Source organism: Elephas maximus, chromosome 2, assembly GCF_024166365.1.
Source record: "Elephas maximus indicus isolate mEleMax1 chromosome 2, mEleMax1 primary haplotype, whole genome shotgun sequence".
Taxonomy (NCBI): Eukaryota; Metazoa; Chordata; class Mammalia; order Proboscidea; family Elephantidae; genus Elephas; species Elephas maximus.
Genome location: NC_064820.1, coordinates 151,824,626 through 151,842,521, shown reverse-complemented (window position 1 = coordinate 151,842,521; position 17,896 = coordinate 151,824,626). Strand labels below are relative to the sequence as shown.

The window sequence follows — 17,896 nt, the reverse complement described above, 5'->3', positions numbered from 1 at the left end:
GAACAGACCACATATTATGTCATAAAGCAAGCTTTAGCAGAATCCAAAACATCAAAATATCACAAAGCATCTTCTCTAACCATAAGGCCATAAATCAATAACAGAAAAGGCAGGGAAAAGAAGTCAAACACTTGGAAACTGAAAAATACTCTGCTCAAAAATGACTGGGTTGTAGAAGACATGAAGGATGGAATAAAGAAATTCATAGAATCCAATGAGAATGAAAACACCTCCTATCAGAACCTTTGGGACACAGTGAAAGCAGCGCTTAAGAGGCCGATTTATATCAATAAATGCACACATACAAAAAAAGAGCCAAAATCAAAGAGTTATTCCTACAACTTGAACAAATAGAAAGAAGGCAACAAAAAAAACCCTCGGGCAAAAGAAAGCAAATAATAAAAATTAGAGCAGAATTAAATGAAATAGAGAACAGAAAAACAATTGAAAGAGTTGACAAGACCAAAAGCTGGTTCTTTGAAAAAATTAACAAACCTTATAAACCACTGGCCAAATTGACAAAAGGAAAACAGGAGAGGAAGCAAATAACCCAACTAAGAAATGAGATGGGTGATTTCACAACAGACCCAACTGAAATTAAAAGAACCATATCAGATTACTACGAAAAATTGTACTCTAAGAAATTTGAAAACCTAGAAGAAATGGATGAATTCCTAGAAACACACTACCTACCTAAACTAACGCAAACAGAGGTAGAACAATTAAATAGACCCATAACAAAAGAAGAGATTGAAAAGGTGAATAAAAAACTCCCAACTAAAAAAAGCCCTGGCCCAGACAGCTTCACTGCAGAGTTCTACCAAACTTCCAAGAAGAGCTAACACCACTACTATCAAACGTATTTCAGAGCATAGAAAAGGACAGGATACTCCCAACCTCATTCTATGAAGCCAGCATATCCCTGATAACAAAAACCAGGTAAAGACAACACAAAAAAAGAATATTACAGACCTATACGTGGGTTTTTTATATCCCTCATGAACTTAGATGCAAAAATCCTCAACAAAATTCTAGCCAACAGAATTCAACAACATACCAAAAAAATAACTCACCATGACCAAGTGGGATTCATACCAGGTATGCAGGGATGACTCAACATTAGAAAAACAATTAATGTAATCCATCAAGTAAATAAAACAAAAAACAAGAACCACATGATCTTATCAATTGATGCAGAAAAGGCATTTGACAAAGTTCAACACCCATTCATGACAAAAACTCTCAGCAAAATAGGAATAGAAGGAAAATTACTCAACATGATAACATGCATTTATACCAAAGCCAACAGCCAACTTCATCCTAAATGGAGAGAGTCTGAAAGCATTTCCCTTGAGATCGGGAACCAGACAAGGATGCCCTTTATCACCACTCTTATTCAACCCTGTGCTGGAGGTCCTAGCCAGAGCAATTAGGCTAAAGAAATAAAGGGCATCCAGATTGGTAAGGAAGAAGTCAAAGTGTCTCTATTTGCAGATGTCATGATCTTATATACAGAAAACCCTAAGGAATCCTCAAGAAAACTAATGAAACTAATAGATGAGTTCAGCAGAGAATAAGGATACAAGATAAACATACAAAATCAGTTGGATTCCTCTTTACCAACAAAAAGAACATTGAAGAGGACATCACCAAATCAATACCATTTACACTAGACCCCAAGAAGATAAAATACTTAGGAATAAATCTTACCAGAAATATAAAAGACCTATACAAAGAAACTATGAAACACTACTGCAAGAAACCAAATGAGACCTACCTAACTGCTCATGGACAGGAAGAGTTTAACACAGTAAAAATGTCTATTCTACTAAAAGCGATCTATGCATACAATGCAATTCCGATCCAAATTCCAACGACATTTTTTAATGAGAGGGAGAAAAAAATCACCAACTTCATACGGAAAGGTAAGAGGCCCCGATATGTAAAGCATTACTGAAGAAGAAGAACAAAGTGGGAGGGAGGCCTCACTCTACCTGATTTTAGAACCTATTATACCACCACAGTAGTCAAAACAGCCTGGTACTGGTACAACAACAGATACACAGACCAATGGAACAGAATTGAGAATTCAGACAGAAATCTATCCACATATGAGCAGCTGATACTTGACAAAAGCCCAAAGTCAGTTAGATGGGAAAAAGACAGTCTCTTTAACAAAGGGTGCTGGCATAACTGGATATCCATCTGCAAAAAATGAAACAAGACCCACACCTCACACCATGCACAAAAACTAACTCAAAATGGATCAAAGACCTAAATATAAAATCTAAAATGATAAAGATCATGGAAGAAAAAATAGGGACAACACTAGGAGACCTAATACATGGCATAAGCAGTATACAAAACATTACTACTAATGCAGAAGAGAAGCTAGACAACTGGGAGCTCCTAAAAATCAAACATCTATGCTCATCCAAAGACTTCGCCAAGAGTAAAAAGATTACCTACAGACTGGGAAAGAGTTTTTAGCTGTGATATTTCCTATCAGCATCTGATCTCTAAAATCTACATGATAATGCAAAAACTCAACTACAAAAAGACAAATAACCCCATTAAAATGGGCAAAGGATATGAACAGGCACTACACTAAGACAGACATTCAGGTAGTTAACAGAGACATGAAGAAATGTTCACGATCATTAGCCATTAGAAAAATGCAAATCAAAACTACAATGAGATTCCATCTCACTCCAACAAGGCTGGGGTTAATCTAAAAAACACAAAATAATAAATGTTGGAGAGGCTGTAGAGAAATTGGAACACTTATACACTGCTGGTGGGGATGTAAAATGGTACTACTATTTTGGAAATCAATTTGACGCTTCCTTAAAAGACTAAAAAAAGAACTACCATATGATCCAGCAATCCCACTTCTTGGAATACATCCTAGAGAAATAAGGGTCTTTACACAAACAGACATATGCACACACACATTCATTGCATCACCGTTTACAACAGCAAAAAGATAGAAGCAACAAAGGTGCCCATCAATGGATAAATGGATAAATAAATTATGGTATATACTCATACACTGGAATACTATGCATCGATAAAGAACAATAATGAATCTGTGAAACATTTCATAACATGGAGGAATCTGGAAGACATTGTGTTAAGTGAAATTAACCCATAAAAAAAAAAAAGTGAAATTAGCCAGTTGCAAAAGGACAAATATTGTATGAGACCACTATTATAGGAACTCGAAAAATAGTTTAAACAGAAAAGAAACTATTCTTCGATGGTTAGGAGAGGGAGGGTGTTTTCACTAATTAGATAGTAGATAAGAACTATTTTATTTTAGGTGAAGGGAAAGACAACACACAATACAGGAGAGGTCAGCACAACGGGACTAAACCAAAAGCAAAGAAGTTTCCTGAATAAACTGAATGCTTTGAAGGTCAGCGTAGCAGGGTCGGGGGTTTGGGGACCATGGTTTCAGGGGACATCTAAGTCAACTGGCATAATAAAATCTATTAAAGTATTCTGCATCCCACTTTGGAGAGTGGCATCTGGGGTCTTAAATGCTATCAAGTGGCCATCTAAGAGGCATCAGCTGGTCTCAAACCACCCAAAGCAAAGGAGAACGAAGAACACCAAACATACAAGGTAATTATGAGCCCAAGAGACAGAAAGACCACATAAAGCAGAGACGACATTAGCCTGGGACCAGAAGAACTAAATGGTGCCCGGCTATAACTGATGACTGCCCTGACAGGGAACACAACAGAGAAACCCTGAGAGAACAGGAGAGCAGCGGGGTGTAGACCTCAAATTCTAGTAAAAAGACCAGACTTAACGGTCTGAGACTAGAAGGACCCCAGAGGTCATGGTCCGCAGACCTTCCGTTAGCCCAAGGCAGGAACCATTTCCAAAGCCAACTCTTCAGACAGGGATTGGACTGGACTATGGAACAGAAAATGATACAGGTGAAGAGTGAGCTTCTTGGATCAAGTAGACACATGAGACTATGTGGGCAGCTCTTGTCTGGAGGGGAGATGAGAGGGCAGAGGGGGTCAGAAGCTGGCTCAATGGACACAAAAAGAGTGGAGGAAAGGAGTGTGCTGTTTCATTACAGGGAGAGCAACTAGGAGTATATTGCAAGGTGTATATAAATTTTTATATGAAAGACTGACTTGGCTTGTCAACTTATACTTTAAGCACAATAAAAAAATTTTTTTTTAATTTCAAAACATTCAGATGTGTAAAAAAAAATTAAATTACGTTATTTTCACAACAGCATTGTACATACAACCTCTTAAGAAGGCTGAACAAGGACTACGGGTCAGCAGGTGGCCATGCAGATCCACAACCACTACCAGACAAAAATTCACTGCCTCATCAACAGCAGCATCAGCCCATGGCCTTTCTAGGGCTTATTTTATGAGTTTGTCAAAACTCATAGAACAGTAAACCAAAGAGAGTGAATTTTATTACATATCAAAAATGAAAAAAATAAACTCATTAAAAAATATATTTTTCCCGTCTGGAGCACGCGAGAACGAAGAAAACCAAAGACACAAGGGTAAGGTTAGTCCAAAGGACTAATGGACCACAATTACCACAGCCTCTACCAGACTGAGTTCAGCACAACGAGATGGTGCCGGCTATCACCACCAACTGTCCTAACAAGGATCGCAATAGAGGGTCCCGGGCAGAGGTGAAGAAAAACGCAGAACAAAACCCTAACTCACAAAAAAAGACCATACTTACTGGCCTGAAAGAGACTGGAGAAACCCTGAAAGTATGGCCCCTGGTCACCCTTATAGCTTGGTAATTAAGTCACTCCTGAGGTTCACCCTTCATCCAAAGATTAGACAGGCCAATAAAACAAAATGAGACTAAAGGTGCACACCAGCCCAGCAGCAAGGACGCGAAGGCAGGAGGGCACAGGAAAGCTGGTAATACGGAACAGAAGGTCAAGAAGTAGAGACAGCTAACATGTCATAGGGTTGGTAACCAATATCACAAAACAATGTGTGCACTGTTTAATGAAAACCTAGTTTGTTCTGTACACCTTCATCTGAAATATAGGAATTTTTTAAAAATTTGTGTGTGAAATTCTTCAGACGGGGACTGGACTGGACTGTGGCACAGAGAATGTACTGGTGAAGAGTGAAGTTCTTGGATCTAGCAGACACAGGAAACTATGTGGGCAGCTCCTGTCTGAATGGGAGATGAGAAGGCAGAGCGGTTCAGAAGCTGGCTGAATGGACACAAAAACAGACAGTGGAAAGACGAAGTGTGCTGTCTCATTAGGGGGAAAGCAACCAGGAGTATATAGCAAGGTGTATATAAATTTTTGTAGGAGAGACTGACTTGATTTGTAAACTTTCACTTAAAGCACAATAAAAATTAAAAAAAAAATTTGTGAGTTCGCCCTTCTATATAGAGATTAAATAGTGAAAAACATGGGGGCACTGGTGGTTCAGCGGTAGAATTCTTGCTTTGCATGTGGGAAACCAGGGTTCTACTCACAGCCAACGCACCCTCACACACAGCGACCACCCATTTGTCAGTGGAGGCCTGTGTGTTGTTATGTTGAACAGCTTTCAGTGGAGCTTCCAGACTAAGACTAATGAGGAAGAAAGGCCTGGACACCTACTTTCAAAAAGCAACCAATGAAAAAAACCCTATGGATCACTGTGGCCCAATCCACAACCATGCATGAGGACACCATGAATTGGGGCCCCAATCTGATGTCAGCTAACAACAACAGTGGAAAACATTTATGAAATCAGCCTGATTTCAGTCTGAGGGATATTAGGGCCTCTATCCAAGAATGGGTATGGCCTGCCATCAACTTTTCCTTTCAGTTTACAGATCCCACTGTCAAGTATTCAAACAATAGATCCATGATGTTTAAAATGGAAAATACCCTGATATAGCATAGATGCAAATAAACTACATTCTGGGGGAGTGGGAGGGCAATTTCAGAAATTTTTAAAGCTACAAAAAAGTACCTTTTTCCCCTAGAAATTCCACTTCTGAGAAGTTACTCTTAAGAAATGTATCAAGGATGGACATAAAGATTTAGCTACAAACTAAAGCAACACAGGAAGCAAGCTAAATGCCCAGGAAGAACTGGTTAAAGAAGCCACATGATGGAATAGGAGGGGATCATTAACGTGCTGTGTTAGCATTGTGAGACTAACCATATTTCGTCAATTTAAAGCATACATTATTTCACATTTTTTAGACTTTAGTCTAAAATCTGGGCACATCTTAGAATTGATGGCATTTCCTAGTTTATTTGGCAGCGTTTCTTCTTTCCTCATGGCACATAAAATAAAGTTGGTGGTTGTTGGTAAGTGTCAACAAGTCAACTCCCACTCACAGTGACCCCGTGTACAACAGAACAAAATGTCGCCTGGTCCCGTGCCATCCTCACAACTGTTGCTATGTCTGAGACCATTATGCCAGGCACTGTGTCAGTCCATCTCGTTAAGGGTTAAATAAAGGATTAAATAAAGGTTAATCTTACTCTAATAATAGGGGGAAATGTTCAAGTTTTAAGTGGACAGTAGATTACAAAAGAGCACATAAAGTAAAATCCAGCTTTTATAAAAGCTATTTTATAGTCAACATACATGCCTAGAGAAAAGATGAGAGGATATAAATCAAAGTGTTAACAGTGTTTATCCCTGGATGATATAAATATGAATTTTCTTTTTTTTTTTTTTAATTTTAAGTAGTCAGATGTCAAGCTGTACCTCCACCCCCATATCAACCTGGCACAACCCTATACATAGCACAAGTACATCTGCCATAACTAATTTAATACTGATTAAATAGTACATACTATAGGCAAAGAAATGAGTCAAGTATCACAGAAAACAGAGATACAAAACAATGTAATTGCCTTCAAGGAACTAAGCATCTAACAAAAGAACTGACATTCTAGAAGTCTTAACAAAGGTTAAGTCAGCACCTTAATGACATTTAAACGCTGAACTTGTTCACTGGTTTTACTTGCAAGACAATCCACTTAACATGGATAAAAACATATCCTGTCCAGCACTCCATAATTTAAAAAATAAAATAGAATTTTTTCACATCAGAAGTTAATATAAATATCCTTTATAAATCATCTTTTTCATTATACAGATGACAAAGTTCAAACTCTCAGCTGAGTCTCATAAGATTAAAAACTCCTAAAAGCACGTTATAATCGTTATAATCGTAACTCATCAGACAATGGACACATAACCAACAACAAATTAGCAATAGGAGGAAATGCCCCACCACACAACTCTTTGCTGTTTATTATGACCTTTTAAGAATTTTTTTTAGAACTCTTTCTAGATGCTTTCCTTGCTCACTCTATGCGCCAGTGCTGGAGGGTATAGGTGGCAGTAGTTAAGAGCTCAGCTGCTAACCAAAAGGTTGGCAGTTCAAATCTACCAGCTGTTCTTTGGAAACCCTGTGGGGCAGTTCTACTCTGTCCTATAGGGTCTCTATGAGAGGGAATCGACTCAATGGCAACAGTTTGGTTTTGGTTTGAACAGTAACTTAAACTTAGTCCCTGCCCTCAGGGTAAAAAAAGAGTTCAGCTGAAAAAAATACAGTTAACATATGTACATACATTTATATATATATATATAAAATGAGAAAGCTGTAACCCCATGCAAATTTGTAGTTCAGATAAAGATCACTTTCAGTGATGGTGAACAAAGTCTCAATGGAAAAAGCATGTTAATCGGCCTTCAGAAATGGATAGCATTTGTGTCAAAGAGGGATGAAACATTCCAAAACACGGCCAACAGCAAAGGAACATTAGCACAAATGCCTGGCAAATGCAGAAGACATGCAGCAGCAACTTAAAGTAGAAAATAAACTTGAAAAAGTAAGTTAGGGCCAGAACTTCGAAGCCTTAACACCAATTTAAGAGTATGACCTCTTTATTTAATGCAACAAGTTATCAGTTGTTTCTCAAATGAGAATCAGAGCTTTGCTTATATGTAAAAGACTGGAATTTCCAGGAGGAAACCGTACAAACTTTGGCAAACACTTACTGAGCAACCATAATGTTTCAAATCCTGGGATTAAAAACTGAGGGCAGTGGAGGGGTGGCTACAGGCTACAAAGGGAGTCGGGATTTCTGGAGTGCTGTTTTTTTCCTACCTCTTGATATGGGTAGTGTTCACTCTGTAATTCAATGAGCAGGTACTCATGATTTGAGCACTTTTTTGCATGTATGTTATACTTTAATAAGAAAAGGTTTACTTAAAAATAAAGGCCTAGACCCCACCTCCAGGAAACTCCCAGCTGAGAGGAAGTCATTCATAAAAATATTGACCAGATAGTGTGACAGATGCAAATACAGAAGATGTACAAGGTACCCATGAAGACTGAGGGTCCAAGAGAAAACCCAGAGGCAATGGCGTCAAACTTGAGTTTTAAAGAATAAATGAGTTTGTTAGATGGATAGGTGGCTCAGACAAAGGATAAACATTTGAAAAAAGGCATTTAAATAAAGAAATAAAACAATTTATCCAGAAAACCTCAAGTACTTTTGAAAGTTCAGAGATATGGAATAATTCTCAATTTCCCCAAAACAGGAATTTATTATACGTACAAACCAAACCCAATGCTGTCAAGTCGATTCCAACTCATAGCAACCCTATAGGACAGAGCAGAACTGCCCTATAGGGTTTCCAAGGAGCACCTGGTGGATTCGAACTGCCGACCTTTCAGTTAACAGCCGTAACTCTTAGCCACTGTGCCACCAGGGTTTCCTTTAAGTACAAGGCTCTCCCTAATCTGATTGTTGCCTCATCTGCACGGCTCCACCCACAAACTAGACTCCAAACAGAAAAGACTGGTTTTTTCCCTTCTTCATTCAACAAACACTTTATTTGCCCTCCATGTCCAGTAACTGCCAAGGGCTAAAGCTACCAGTCCCTGCCTTCAAGGAGCTTCACTTTCCAGCAGGGACATCAAGAATAAGTCACAGTACAATGTAGCACACCACCCTGCACAAAGAGGCTTGCTACCAAAAATGAAAGCGGTAACACTCAGCTGAATCTAGAGCTATAACTAAGAATACACCAGTAAACACAGTAATAGAGTACAAGAAGGAAGAAACAACATTTATCGAGAAACCTAGACCCCCACATCCAATGCACATTCAAGTCCTGTCTTATTTCTCCAAAACACAACTCCCTTCATCCCTACCACCTTCACCCCTACATCTTTCTAGCTTAACTGCCTATTTCCACTTGTATAAGCCTTCTCCAAACGCTAGCAAGAGAGATCTTCTTTAAAATGTTATCAGATGATTAAACTCCCTACAATGGCTTCTTATAGCTCTTAGAATACAGTCCAAACATAGCCCTGAGCGACGTGGCCCCTGCCCTCCCTGGCAACCTCATGTGAGGCTTCTCTCCACCTAAGAGTATTTAATCTACACAGGTCTTCTCTGAGGTCCCTAAACACGTGGAGTTCTTTCCTGTCTCAGGACTTTTAAACATGCAGAGTGCCCTGTTCCCTCCATTCAGCTCTTCATCAGAATACATACAAACCCCCACAACCAGGGCTATCCCTCATGCCTCAAACCAATGTCACTTTCTCAAAGAAATTCCCAATGGCACAACCATTAAGCACTCTACTGCTAACCAAAAGGTTGGCAGTTTGAGCCCACCAGTGGCTCAGAGGGAGAAAAGACCTGGCAACCTGCTCCCATAAAGATTTCTGCCTAAGAAACCCTATTGGGCAGTTCTACTCTGCACAGTGTGCAGGATTGCTGAGTCAGAACTGACTTGACAGTCGCACACAACAACCTCCACATCTGGTTTATGGAGCAGAATTAAGAGAATGAGGAGCCCCATTTTAGACATGTTGAATTTGAGAAGCCCCTGAGACACCCCAGGAGCAATCCAGTGCACGGATGACTCTGGGGGTCAGGAGAGACATCTGCACTCCAATAGAGACTTGGGCTTCAGCACATAAGGTTGATGGCAGGAAGACTATCCACTTGGGATGGGGGCATCCCTCACCTCTAAGTCACTGTATGGAATGAGATGTTACTGATAGGAGTGAGGGTGAATACTGCATCAATGGTGTAGAGGTAGAAAAGAATCAAAATAACACTGGATAAAATCCTGTGTATGAGTACATTTTAAAAAAAAAAAAAAAAAGAGTAAGAAGCAGTAGCCAAACATATAACCAAAACCAGGAAGAGTTGTACCACCAAACCAAAACCAAACCCGCTGCCGTGGAAATCCTATGTCCTTTTAAGCTTCTCAAGACTTCCTCCTTTCACCTGACAAAACCCTACTCATGTTTCAAAGGCCAGTTAAAAAGCCACCACCTCCTGGAAGCCTTTCCCAGCTTCTCCAAAGAAAACTACCCCTCCCCCTATGCCTCCACAAAGTTTCTTTGTATATTTGTTGTATATCCGACCCATACAAAAGCTTTTAAACAGTACTGTTATGGCACTTATCTAAGTCTGCCCTGTGGGGCGGGGCGGGGGGGGTTCCTCCCCTATTACACTGTGAACCCTGAAGGGTACAGACCATATCTTACTCATTTGTGAACCCTTAATTAGGTGGATAAAAAATTATCTGTAACTTAACAATAGTCAAGAAGGGTAAGTAATTGGGCAGCAGCTATAGATAGGTACCCCACTCATTCCTCTTGTAAAACAACAAATCCTAATAAATTTGACTTACAAGTTTATATCTTCTTAAAGCAACACACACCTGTACAGTTTTTTAAAAATCACTGCTAAGCACAAAATATCCTCTCACCAAAACATCTATCCTGTCAAAAAATAATGATGTAATCATTTCCTTCAACAAAATTATGAAATGCTCTTTATTTAGTTGAGGGCTATGCATCATACCGTCTTTTCTAAGTTGTTGTAAATCCTCTACAAAACAAATACAAAAATATTACGAAAACGCAGGAGGACACAAGGGTGTCCATCCTGGCCTTGGGCCAAGTGCTGCCTGCATTATTAGGAAGCCATGGCTGCCAATCCAAGGTTAGGCATTCAGTCAACATTTTTTCCAACAAGTGCTATTGTCTCTCTTTCACACACACGATATATTCAAAGTCAACAAAAAAAAAGACGCTGTAACGTCACTCTTGAAAACAAGGGCACGTCCAATTTACCACACAGGAAGTCAGTAATTTCACAAGAAAGGTTAACATGGTACACGCCGAAAGTCCACACGGGTGTGGCGCACCTTACCAACACGGCTAAGGCAGGGAGAGGGAGAACTAACTTTCACATTCGCTCGGGGCCCGGAATGCGGGTGCGCGCGCGGGCTCAGCAAAAGCCCGGTTCAGCAGACAGTGAAGTTTCAGCGGCCCGTGACGGGAGCTGAGGCAACAGAAACCACAAAACCAGAGAACAATCACATCACCGGAAAAATCAATTCACCAAACACACACAATCACTGGAACAACGCGCAGATTCTTCACGAAAACGGCCGAGGCGGCCCAGCGCGGGGCCGGCGCGCGCACCCAGCCCACTTTAACGAAGTTTAGAAACCCGGAGAAACTTTTCCGCGAGGAAGCGCAGCGGCTGCGCGTGGCTTCCGCCTCTCCAGCCGCCGCGGCCCCTCAGCTCCTCCAGCGCCAGGGAGGCGGGCCCCGCCCGCCCAGCCAGCCAGGGCCCGGCCGGGGGCCCGCACGGGAAACGGCCGCCGGCCGGAGGCTGGACCCCCGCCCGCCGCGAGCCCAATTCCAGGCGGCGCCCGCTCGGGAGGGCCCGAGGACGCCCGGGCCCGGCTGGGGAGCTCGCGCGAAGAGTTACCTGCGGCGAGCGGGGCGAGCGCGGGAGGACCGGAGCACCGAGGCCGACAGCCGCCGCTTTGTCTCCCTCCCGTCGGGCTCGGAGGAGGAAATGGGCCGCCCGGCGCCCCCGCCCCTTCCCGCCCCCCGCCCCCCGCCCCGCGGCCCCGGCCCCGCCCGCCCTTCCCGGAGCCTCCCTCTGGCGCGCTCTTCCCGGCGCCTCCCGCCGCAGCCGCCGCCCCGCCCGCTTTTCCCGGCTCCGTCTGGCCCCCGCTTTATGGGGGAGCCTCGACGCGAAGAGGCCCTCTGGCAGGGCTCGGCCCGGACCCCCTCAGGACTTCTTCCTCTCAGCTCCCCACCCCAGTCACTTCATTCCAGGCTTGTAGTGGGCGCTCAGGCCTGGAATGACCTCCGAGAGGAAGGAGGAGCGGCGACTCCTAGAACAGCCCCGCGGGGGAGGGTGGGGGAGGGCAGGTGAGTCACCGCGTTGCGCACAGGTGAGTCTCGGGGCACGGTTTCGCGCAAGCCCAGCCCCTGGCCGGTGCCCCAGGCACTGGGCGCGGCAACGTGAGGTCCTGGGCACGCTCCTCGAAAAGTGGCACAGGTGTCCCCGAGTCAGACGTTCCCAGGAAAGTGTACTAGGTTCGTCCCCTAGTTTTACTTAAGGAGAAACTGAGGCTAAATAAAGGTCCCACAGCTTAAGGCAGAGTGGAACTACAATCAAACACTGGGGATCTCTTAGGTTGTGAGGTGAAATCGCCCTAGAAATCACCTAATCCATCCTCTCAACAGTTGGGGAAACCGGGATCCCTCCTCCTGGTCGCGAAATTTTTTTATAGCAGCGTCCCCCCCCCCAGGATGCCCCCCTCTCACGCAAACGCACACACACACTTTAGGGTCCTGGCTTCTATCCTTATCCCTCAAGGCACTTGTTGTTATTGGGTGCCTTCAAGTCCGTTCGGACTCATAGCGAGTTTATGTACAACAGAACAAAACACGGCCCAGTCCTTCGCCATCCTCACAGTCGTTGTTACGCTTGAGCCCATTGTTGCAGCCACTGTGTCAATACATCTCGTTGAGCAACTTCCTCTTTTTTGCTCACCCTTATACTCTACCAAGCATGGGGTCCTTCTCCAGGAACTGATACCCTCCTGATAAAATGGCCAAAGTATGTGAAAAAAAAGTTTCGCCATCCTTGCTTCTAATGATCATTATGGCTGTACTTCTTCAAAGACAGATTTGTTCATTCTTTTGGCAGTCCATGGTATATTCAGTATTCTTCACCAACACTGTAATTCAAAGGCATCAATTCTTCTTCAGTCTTCTTCACTCATAGTCCAGCTTTCATATGCATATGAGGCAATTGAAACCACCATGGCTTGGGTTAGGTGCACTTTAGTCCTTAAAGTGACATCTTTGCTTTTTAACACTTTAAAGAGATCTTTTGCTGCAGATTTTCCCAATGCAATGTGTCTTTTGATTTCTTCACTGGTGCTCCCATTGGTGTTGATTATGGATCCAAGTAAAATGAAATGCTTGACAACTTCAATTTTTTTCTCTATTTGTCACGATGTTGCTTATTGGTCCAGTAGTTAGAATTTTTGTTTTCTGTAAGTTCAGGTGTAATCCATATTGAAGGCTCTGGTCTTTGATCTTCATCAATAAGTGCTTCAAGTCCTCTTTCATCAAACAAGGTTGTGCATATGCATATGGAAGGTTGTTAGTCTTCCTCCAATCTTGATGCCCTTTTCTCCCTCATATAGTCCAGCTTCTCAGATTATTTGCTAGCACAGACTGAATAAATATGGTGAAAAGACACAACCCTGACGCACACCTTTCTTGACTTTAAACCACACAGTATCCCCTGGTTCTGTTCAAACGACTGCCTCTTGGTCTAAGTACAGGTTCCTTATGAGCACAATTAAGTGTTCTAGAATTCCCATTTTTCACAATGTTATCCATAATTTGTTATGATCCACACAGTCGAATGCCTTTGCATAGTCAATGAAACACAGGTAAGCAACTTTCTGGTATTCTCTTTCACCCAGCATCCATCTGTCATCAGCAGGGATATCCCTGGTTCCACATCCTGTTCTAAATCCAGCTTGACTTTCTGGTAGTTCCCTGTCGATGTACTACTGCAGTCACTTTTGAATGATCTTCAGTGACATTTTACCTGTGCGTGATATTACTAGTATTATATGATAATTTCCACATCCTGTGGGATCACCTTTTTTGGAATGGGTACAAATATGGTTCTCTTCCAGTCGGTTGGCCAGGTAGCTGTCTTCCAAATTTCTTGACAGAGACGGGTGAACACTTTCAGCACCGCATCCATTTGTTGAAACACCTCAATTAGTATTCCATCAATTCCTGGAGCTTTGTTTTTCGCCAGTGCTTTCAATGCTTTTTTCAATGCAGCTTGGGCCTCTTCCTTCAGTACCATTGGTTCTTGATCATATGCTACCTATTGAAATGGTTGAATGTCAACCAATTCTTTTTGGTACATGACTGTGTATTCCTTTTATCTTCTTTTTATGCTTCGTGTGTCATTTAGTAGTTTCCCCATAGAATCCTTCAATATTGCAACTTGAGGCTTGAATTTCTTCTTCAGTTTTTTTCAGCTTGAGAAACGCCCAGCATGTTCTTCTTTTGGTTTTGTATCTCTAGGTCTTGGCACATTTCATTATAATTGTCTTTTTGAGCAGCCCTTTGAAATCTTCTGTTCAGATTTTTGACTTCATCATTTCTTCCTTTTGCTTTAGCTACAACAGCAGTGGGTTTTTACTCTATGTTCAAGAGGAACTTTCAGAGTCTCTTCTGACATCCATTTTGTTCTTTCCTTTTTAATGACCTCTTGCTTCTTTCATGTATGATGTCCTTGATGTCATTCCAGAACTCATCCGGTCTTCAGTCAGTAGTGTTCAATGCGTCAAATCTATTCTTGAGATGGTCTCTAAATTCAAGTGGGATGTACTCAAGGTCTTATTTTGGCTCTAATGAACTTTTTCTAATTTTCTTCAACTTCAGTGTGAACTTGATGTTTTCCACAGTCGGCCCCTAGCCTTGTTCTGGCTGATGATATTGAGCTTTACCATCGTCTCTTTCCACAGATGTAGTCAATTTGATTCCTGTGTATTCCATCTGGTGAGGTCCACATATATAGTTGCTATTTATGTTGTTGAGAAAAGGTATTTGCAATGAAGAGGTTGTTGGTCTTGCAAAATTGTATCATGCTATCTCCAGCATTGTTTCTATCACCAGGGCCATACTTTCCAACTACTGAGCCTTCTTTGTTTCCAACTTGCACGTTCCAATTGCCAGTAATTATCAATGCATCTTGATTGTGTGTTGATCAATTTTAGACTGCAGAAGCTGGTAAAAGTCTTCAATTTCTTCATCTTTGACCTTAGTGGTTGGTGGATAAATTTGAATAATAGTCATATTATTATGAAACCCTGGTGGTGTAGTGGTTAAGTGCTATCGCTGCTAACCAAGAGGTTGGCAGTTCGAATCTGCCAGGTGTTCCTTGGAAACTCTATTAGGCAGTTCTACTCTGTCCTATACGGTTGCTATGAGTTGGAATAGACTTGACAGCAGTGGGTTTTTTGGGTTAGTCATATTAATTGGTTTTCCTTGTAGGCATATGTATATTATTCTATCACTGATAGTGTTGTACTTTAGGATAGATCTTGAAATGCTTTTTTTGATGATGAACACAATGCCGTTCTTCAATTTGTCTTTCCTGGCATAGTAGACCGTATGATTATATGATTCAAAATGCCTATACAAGTCCATTTCAGCTCACTAATGCCTAAGATATCAATGTTTATGCATTCCATTTCATTTTTGATGATCTCCAATTTTCCTAGATTCATACTTTGTATATTCCATGTTCCTATTATTAATGGATTTTTGAAGCTGTTTCTTCTCATTTTGAGTCATGCCACATCAGCAAATGAAGGTCCCAAAAGTTTGACTCCATCCACTCACTATCATTGACTCTACTTTGAAGAGGCTACTCTTCCCCAGTTGTCTTTTGAGTGCCTCCTTCCCTGAGGGGCTCATCTTCTAGCGCTATATCAGAGGGTGTTCTGCTGTTGGGTATTCACTGGCTAATTTTTTTCAGAAGTGGACTGCCAGGTTCTTCTTCCTAGTCTATTTTAGTCTGAAAGCCCAGCTGAAACCTGTCCACCATGGGTGACCCTGCTGGTATTTGAATACCCACGGCATAGCTTCCAGTATCACACCAACATGCAAGCCCCCCACAGTATGACAAACCTGTGGCAAACTTAGAAAATTTTATTCCTATCCTTTATGGTGAATACTCCTTTAAAAAAAAAAAAAACACAAAACAAAACATACTATATACTTACTATGAGCCTGAGATGGAAAACCCCAATGATGTTTCTCATGAGTCATGGAATGATGAACCGGGTTGATTTCAGTATTGGCCTATAAATCCAAAATAATCCAAGACAACAATATCCACTGCTGGCTCTGTGCTGATGGATAAGCTAAAGCTTATCCTGCCTTCAGCATCTACTATTCACAACTCCTTTCCCCTAGAGAATGCAAACTCCTGGAAGATAGGAGCTGTATCCCCTACGGCACTTAGTACAACTCCTTTCCCCTAGGAAGTGCCCAGTGACCTAATATGAGTAAAAGTGCCCACTGTAATTCAAAGCACTATGGTTTGCAGTAGTTAAAAGATACTGACAAAGGGCAATAGGACCATGAGGTAGGCAGAGAACCACTTCAGGAGAGGCAAACCTTTACAAGGCCAAGCACGCACGGGGCCTTTGTAAGCACAGAACCCTATGCTACTGCACAGGTCACACACACATAAAGCCAAGCCTGGATTCCCTTGTTGTATTTTATATATTAAATTTATATATCTGAGTCCCCTAACCAACTGTGAAATTTCTAAAGGGCAGGAACAGCTTATTTGGTAGGTAATAACTTCCTTGAATCAATAAATCAATGAGTGAGTGTGGTTTGAGTTGGTTCTTAAACAACAGGTAGGATTTCAACAGGCAGAAATGAAATCTTCCACGTGAAGGGATCATCATAAGTAATGCTAGAATTGAAGATGAAAGTACAGAGTTTATTTAGGGACACAAGGGTCTAGGTGAAGAGAAAATATGATGAGACTTGCAGCATAATTTCTTAAACTAAGGGGAGTTAGTTCCCTACCTCCAAGAAAGTCTGAAAAGTTTCTTGAGCAATTGCTGTATCCCAGGTTCTTGCTACGTGTTGGGGAAGGAGCAGTGAATAAAACTGACTTGATCCCTGTTCTCATACAACTTAAAATGTAGGGGAGGAAACACATATTAAAACCAGTGAACTACTGAAAAAAATGAAGAGCAAGTGTGAAGATGGGAGGGAGAAATAAGTAGGTTTGGGGAGAAAGTAACCTAGTTCAGTGACCTGAGAAAATGACCTTTATGCTGAGACCCACTGCCATCAGGCTTTAGCACCCAGCTCTCCACCAAAACTGTTTTTATCAAAGGTCCCCAATGATCTTCATGTTGTCAAATCCACTGGTCAGTCTCTGTCCTCAGCTGTCTTGTACCATCAGCAGTGTTTGATCATGCTCCTCCTTGAAATGCTCTTCTTCATTCATCCTCAAGGGCATCAGGCTCTTCTGATTTTCCTCCAACCTCCCTGGCCCCAACTGCTTAGTTTTCTTTGATGATTTCTTCTAAATCATCCCAACGTCTAAGTGTTGGGGCAGCGGTTCTCAAAGTGCAGTCTAGGGGCCCCTGAGACCCTTTCAGAGAGTCTGAGGTTAAAACTATTTTCATATTAATACTAAGATATCATTTGCCTTTTTCACTCTCATTTTCTCATGGGTATACAGTAGAGTGCTCCACAGGCTACATGATGTATGATACAGCATCAGATGAAATGTAGAAGCAGATATGAGACTCCACCTGTCATTAAATCAGAAATTAAACCAGACATTAGATATTTGCAAAAAGGCACAACAATGATACTTCTCACTGAATTTTTTGTTTTAGAAAACATTATTTACCTTTAAAAAATGTTATTTGTGATAACATGTAGGTTTGTTACTGTTTTTAAATTAATATTTCAAAATTTTCTGTTTTAATTTCCAGTGCAGTAAATACTG

The 17,896-nt window shown here is 41.6% G+C and overlaps 1 protein-coding gene across 1 annotated transcript in view; it reads right to left on the bottom strand.

Moving 5' to 3' along the window:
• The window catches only part of CTNNA1 (catenin alpha 1), a 194,467-nt gene extending 182,579 nt beyond the window's left edge, over nt 1-11,888 (bottom strand). The window contains exon 1 of the mRNA XM_049873755.1: nt 11,783-11,888. The gene's annotated coding sequence lies outside the window, so the exon portion shown is untranslated. The remainder of the gene's footprint in view (nt 1-11,782) is intronic.
• Nucleotides 11,889-17,896: the final 6,008 nt, after the last annotated feature.